The 7189-nt window shown below is 30.7% G+C and overlaps 1 protein-coding gene across 1 annotated transcript in view; it reads right to left on the minus strand.

Moving 5' to 3' along the window:
• LOC140055281 (tyrosine-protein phosphatase non-receptor type 5-like) overlaps positions 1-6769 on the minus strand; it is a 56657-nt gene extending 49888 nt beyond the window's left edge. The window contains exons 1-2 of the mRNA XM_072100578.1: positions 6380-6769; positions 326-383 (exon numbers count right to left, since the gene is read on the minus strand). The gene's annotated coding sequence lies outside the window, so the exon portion shown is untranslated. The remainder of the gene's footprint in view (positions 1-325; positions 384-6379) is intronic.
• Between the last annotated feature and the right edge of the window lie 420 nt (positions 6770-7189).

The raw sequence follows: 7189 nt of genomic DNA on the forward strand, positions 1-7189 counted from the left end.
AGGCAACACTCATAATAAGATGACACTCGTATTTATAAGACACTCGTAATAAGACGACACTCGTAATAAGGCGACACTCGTAATAAGGCGACACTCGTAATAAGGCGACACTCGTAATAAGAGGACACTCGTAATAAGGCGACACTCGTAATAAGGCGACACTCGTAATAAGGCGACATGTTCTCATATAAATGTTGTTTTAGTTCAAACTAAAAATACATCTTTCTTCAAGATTATAAGTCAACTACAGAATCTAATCCATTTTTAAAACATCCATAATACTACACTACTGCATTTTCTATAGTAACTCATGTTGTATACTTACCGATAATATTCTAAAATGTTTAATGCAACATCATGGAATGTCACCTTACGATGTTCATCTGAAAAAACAAAGTAACAGTATATTGTAGATTAAACAAGTATACCAGATTGCATGAGTTATATATACTATATTTAAATGACATGATGATTTTAAACAGAAACGTTCACTGACATTTACATTTTTCTATTTATGTTCAGATGCTGTTCCAATAATGATGTACATTTATCAGACACGTGTACAATAATAACATTGCTTTACTGTAAAGGGACCATGTTAAAAGTATTCTACTGCAGTTACTGCAGTAAACTACACATAAACCAACAGTGGTGTTTATGAGTAGCCGTTACCTGGATAAAAAAGGTGGTTTGTGGGGACGCTTCAACTTGGTGGTAGACAGTACTATTTATGAATTTTCTGCTTTATCGAGTTATATCTTTCTCTTCAAGGAGGCTATTATCGGTTTATCCAGATAAGCTAGGCACAAAATAGACTATATTTTGTATGTATTATATAGAAAGCTTTTTTAAAATATTACATACTGTTTTAATTGTAATGGTACAATGTTATGAACTTCTAGAGAAGCAATAGTAGTTACTGCAGTAGCCTGTAAAATAATTTTGACAAGATCCCTAAGAAATTAAGACATTAAAACATGAAGAAAATCAAGTCGTTGAAAAATTCTCTGCTAATTCATTAAATAATTTCAAGAAATATTTCAATTGATATGTCTGTCAATGTTTAAATGTCACACTGAAAAAATGCAATTTATCTATGTGCAATTGCATACAACATTGTGAATTGAAAAGGATTAAGTATTCAGAAAGAGAGACGATTACGTCAACCAATCATAGAAGAAAACCGCAGTTGGTTGTATGACTCATATGAAGAATGTTACGATTAACATCATTGGCGATTTTAAATATGTGATTCATGACGTACGTACATTTGTAATGAATGGAATTATTAAATACTAACATTAAGAACTAAAAAATAACACATTTAAACACATGAAAATAGTAAAAAAGATATATTATTCTACAGCTCTATCTACACTATCAAACTAGTTTTACAAAAAAGGTATGTGCCTAAATATGGTAGTGATATGCTTAAATATGGTAGTGATATGACATCATCATGTCCATATATGGCCACGTCATTTTTTGTCCACATAATGTTTGATAGTGTAGACTAACATAGACATACTTTACTGAGATAATATATTCTTTGAATATTAAAAGATGTAAATCTATTGAGGTGGTGTAAATTTTTTTTTAATACATTATATTGTACATTGCAGTGGTCACTGAAGGTTATTTCAAACTTGACCACTGGTCCAGAAAATCAGTTTTTACTGGCCCGAATTTACTGGTCAATGGTATTGACAGGTAAATAGAATTTCTGTGAACAATTTACTGGACAGAATGGGGCAGTTATTGGATCAGTTTTACAGATACAGTATGTTTTTACTGGTCATTGGTCAGCCAGACTTGTATACTGCATTATAAATCAAAATTTTAAAAGCTTTGTGGTTTTCCCAAATATTTTTTCAAATGAATTTAGGACTATGTATTATTAAGAAAGTTTAAATTTAGATTTCCGGCTTTCAGCATGTCCTTTGTATAAATAAGAAAAGCCATTAAAAATATAATTTGTGTTCTATTTTTGGATAGCAAAATTGTTCCAATTAATTGTTATAAATAGAATAGTAAATAGAGGCCTAATATTCAATTTATCAACTACTGCATTTAGCCTCAAATAGAACATTTATGTCATAAATGACATCAATAGTTGAATTTAAATGTATAAAATTACAAATTTTAATCCTATTTTTTATTTGCACCATTTATCATACCAATCAACATACTTAAAATAATAACTTGCACGCTAAATACTATTAATGACGCAAAACTTTTTTTCATTAGAATAATAAATTACTTTTATCTATTTTAAAAAGCAGTGTTGCCACTCATTATGTATTAAAATAAAGATAAACATAAAGGCACTATAAATTCTCATGTTTATAAAACAATAATGTGATTACAAGTTTGTAATTCTCTAATTAATAAATGTTTATAAGTTAAATGAGTTTAACACTTTTAGCAGAGCTGGGTTGGATAATATTGAGATAAGGTATTATATTAGTAATGGTGCAATGAAAATTTAACTGGCATTACAAAAATGTTTTTTTATTTGTGTTTTTCTATAGTATAAGCTTATAATTTGTGTTGTGTAGATGAAATTATATTTTTATATATTGTTAATCATAGGGTATGTATTATGTATGTAAACTCCACTCACTATGCCACGTCCTTGACGTTTATATATACAACAGCTACATACCCATCATACACTATGCAATTCAGCCTTGTAAATTTTTATGTGCAATTTTTGAATAAATATTCCGATAGGCCTATAATATAAAGATAGTATAATATTGAAGGCTATTATGTTAACCCTGAAAGTCTAAGCATAAAATATAATAGATAATTTAGCTTCGAATCCAATCTTTTTGATCAACATGACGACTTTTAAATGACCTTATTATCCCTGTTTAAAGTCAAATATTCTAAACATTATGCCACACCTACCTAAATTAAACCTAAATCCTCAATACTGTAGATATTGTGTAAGTTTATTTTAAGGTCATGTATAAGATCTTATTAATTAGTTTTATAAATAAGTATAATTTGTAGTTGGAAGTAAGAGCGTACTTTACCACTGTACATTGATAACTGACTGACATTGTCTTGAATATAATTTTTTTGCTTCCAAAACTATTATATTAATATAGATATTAATTATAGATTTTTAATTTTTAATTTATTATATTAAAAAAGGCCTTGGACAGTAGATGAAAGTTGACCTAGAGGTCAAAAGAATAGAATCATAAATATTTACCCAAAGCCATAAGCATTAACTGTAATTATACATTGTTAATCAATCTATTTATATATATATTAATAATAATTCTTTTATTGAACTTTTTATAAACCAGGTGTTACTGTATCATAATTATAGTAAAATGTGTATTAAATTGTATAACATTTAGTATTTGGAATTATTATTAGTCTTAATTTAATTGGGATAATCAACATAGAAGTAGATCAAGATTATGATTAACTTATTTTGTCAAATAAATAATTCATCAATATTTATGATATTTTTGACAAAATAAATGGTTGTAAATTGGTCTCCTTTTCACATCGCCATTTAAAAAAGAAAATCTACAGGGCAATACGGACTGGCCCTGTACAGGGCAATACGGACTGACCCTACAGGGCAATACAGACTGACCCTACAGGGCAATACAGACTGACCCTACAGGGCAATACGGACTGGCCCTACAGGGCAACACGGACTGGCCCTACAGGGCAATACGGACCGGCCCTACAGGGCAATACGGACCGGCCCTACAGGGCAATACCGACTGGCTCATTTTCCTAAAGTGCCTTTTACTTACAAACCAGATACCAACATTGGAAGTGATGTTGCCTATTAAGCTAGCTTATCTCATGATCATTTTTCAGCTTTTAGAAAAGAAAACACACCTTCTATAATAATTCTTGCCTTGCTAAAAGATGGTTTGGCATTGTGAGATAAATGATACTGTTATTAAAATTCTTTAATATGAATTTACATGGTTTGCCTCTAGCACATTCAAGAGGATTGATCTTTAGCATTCAAATCTTCAAACATACTAAGATTGATACATGGTGATGATGTTGTTGATGAGAATGACAAAAATGAATAACAACCAATACTCCAAACATAATTTACATAATGATTTCCTTTTTCCCCGATGAATTATGGAACTAGTCCATTAAAGTCCAGGAATATCCTAGGAACTTGTACTGTAACTTTTTATATCTAAACCCTCCCTCTGGAGAGCATGGGCTATTGTCGGTTTATCCAGGTAAGCTACAGTAGGCATGAAACTTTCAAATTATTACTACTATTCTACAATATTTTGTTTGTTGCAATATTGCATTATTAGTTTCTACACAAGAAATTAGCATATGGAACAGTGTGGACGTGTACATGGTAAAAATCAATGAATTGATCCATTTTCACGCCAGGATTGACTGTCAATTTCGGATGTACAACAGAAGGAGGTTACTGACAATAGGCCTATAATTTACACACACCATTCACGGCTATGCAAAACAAAGTTGGAAAGAAATGCTTTCATTTTCACTCATTTGTGTAATTTTCAGGCATTTTTATTAGGAAAAAAGGTGAATAAATATCTATATCAATCAATTTTACACTGAAAAATACTATTTTTATTAATAATAGTTAGTAAAATTCCTATCTTATAACGTTATGGAAAAGTCATTTAACACCTAGTATTTCACAACGCTTGGAGCTACGCTATAAAAAAGATAGGCCTAGACTTTTTTGTAGACGCATCATACACAGAGTAGGGCGACATTTATCCATCATTTTGGTTAATACAAGTACTTAAAACGTACTTACGTGAAAAACTGATGCTTTATTAGATATGAAACAAAATACATTTATATCTTAAATTATGGAATTTGTATTCTAATTTAGGAAAATAAATACACAATCTAAGTATAAGCTTAATGTTATTTCGAAAACTGACTTTTAATTTATTCCTAAGTATTTTTGATAATCAACGTATATATAAATCTAAAGACAAAAATAACTGAAAAAATTAAAATGTTGTGGGTATCAGTGACTGGATCTCAATGGGGATATTGTCTAACTGTTTGCCTACTACTACTAATAATAATAATTTATAGAGCGCACATATTCACAAAGTGCTCAAGGCGCTTGTGAAAACCATGAGAAATGCAACCATGAAACTAAAAACAGCAAAATATTTTGCAAAAAGGCAAAAAAAAAAACGGAAAAAAGGAGACCAATCGAACCCACCTCACTGCTTCCGTTTACTGGCTTACTACTACTGTGACTACAGTATATATAAATAAAAGCAATGATGCTAGCAAAATAACAAACAACCCTTTTTAATTACTGTACATGCTTAATTAATATTCAACAGAATAGACCATGTTATGTAAACAATTTACTGTAATTATTGGAAAGTAAGTAAACACATTAACAGTGTGGGTTGGTATTGACTATTAGTATCTGCTTATACCTAGATAAATATACAAAAGCCTCAGAAACTTCATTTACCACCCTATCCAATAACATATTCCATAAATCCCCATCCTCAAATGGAAGGTTAATGTAATCCTATACCAATCATCTTGTAAGTTAAAAGCAGGAAAAAAACTGAGGCCTTTATTTATTAAAACAGTTATTGTTATATGAATAAAAACAAATAACAATATGCTAACTACATTACTTCTTTATATTTTACCCAAATTTATTTTAAACTGCGTCATAGATAAAAATAATAAATAATTGTGTCAACATATGAAATTAGATCAAACAACATTTTTAAATTAACTAACCAACTGACTACAGATTGTTTTGTCAAAAACAGTGAACGAATTGCTGGTACCAATGAAATTTATTGAGTGACTATAATATAACAAATTTACTGGTACCTTATTTATCAGATATATTTAATAACCCTAGATTTAAAATATCTAGAGAGAGCTTGATGAATGGTAAATACAGTATGACCAAATTTATGGTGTGCCAACAAGGACAAATATTTATCATGTTCATTTGGTTTAGGCTAATTAGATCCATCACCCAAAGAACATACAGTACCACCCTTTTCCTCCTACCCCATTTTACAATCCCCACAACCTGCACCCATCACAATCCTCTAAGACTGATTTAATGGCACTGGCACATTATAGCAATGTCAGACTTGAATTGCTAGCCAATACATGGTTGTAATATCAAATAAAATGTCTAGGCTCAGCAAACTAATAACTGGCAGAAATACACAACAGATGACTAACTAAACGGCAGATGTTACCATCATCCGGTGATGTATTCGCCGTCGGTTAAAGAATCGTTAGGCCTAAACTAGTTTCTGAATTATTAAGTACGGTCGGAAAGAACATGCTTAATTTTGTTATATAATATAATTATCAAGAATAATGTTACCTTAAATTGAAGATGAATCCGATTCAGAATATCTGCAGTGTACTTTATGCATCCGGCTGTCAGTGGTCACCCTGTCAGTCACTGGTGGTAGAAATCCATTCACAAATTTACCCTCGACCGCCCGGCTTACTACTACTACGTAGAAACCAACCAAGTGTCACTCACACAGGTTGTTGGAAAACACGTACTTAGCACACGGTAAATCGTTTACAGTGAAAGTCTGTCAAACCTCGCTGGCAAGATTGTATTTGCTTGCAAGGTTGTACAGCTAGCCTTAGTAAATAAACCGGTGAAAGTGGGTCATAAAGTGTACAATACCACTGTTTATTCTGCACCTTACTTTATGCAGTATGTTTCATATTCTTTGGTTTCATACGCTTGCAACATACACGTTCCGTGAGGGCCTCCTTCCATAGTTCTTTGCTGGTAAAAATGAATATGCAACATATCGTGATATGAATGAGGTCAAATTTGTTTAAATATTATGAATATTGATTAATTGACTCTAAAGGCCACTGTAGAAAATAATATTGTAGGATACTATTGTACAAATTATCATTTAATGTTAAAATCAATATATAGTAACAAAATGTATTCTTTAGGCCTATTTGATTGATATTTGTTATTTATTGTTTATCTAAAACCTGTTTATTTTCACTCATTTAACTGCGCATGGCCTACTAATTAATTAATTTATTATTCAACAATTACCAATCAAACAAAACTATTATTTAATATACTATTGACTAATTATTTGTATACTATCTTAGGTGTAGGCTACAGTATTCAATAATTTCCCACAGTAATGTA

Source organism: Antedon mediterranea, chromosome 7 (genome assembly GCF_964355755.1).
Source record: "Antedon mediterranea chromosome 7, ecAntMedi1.1, whole genome shotgun sequence".
Classification (NCBI taxonomy): Eukaryota; Metazoa; Echinodermata; class Crinoidea; order Comatulida; family Antedonidae; genus Antedon; species Antedon mediterranea.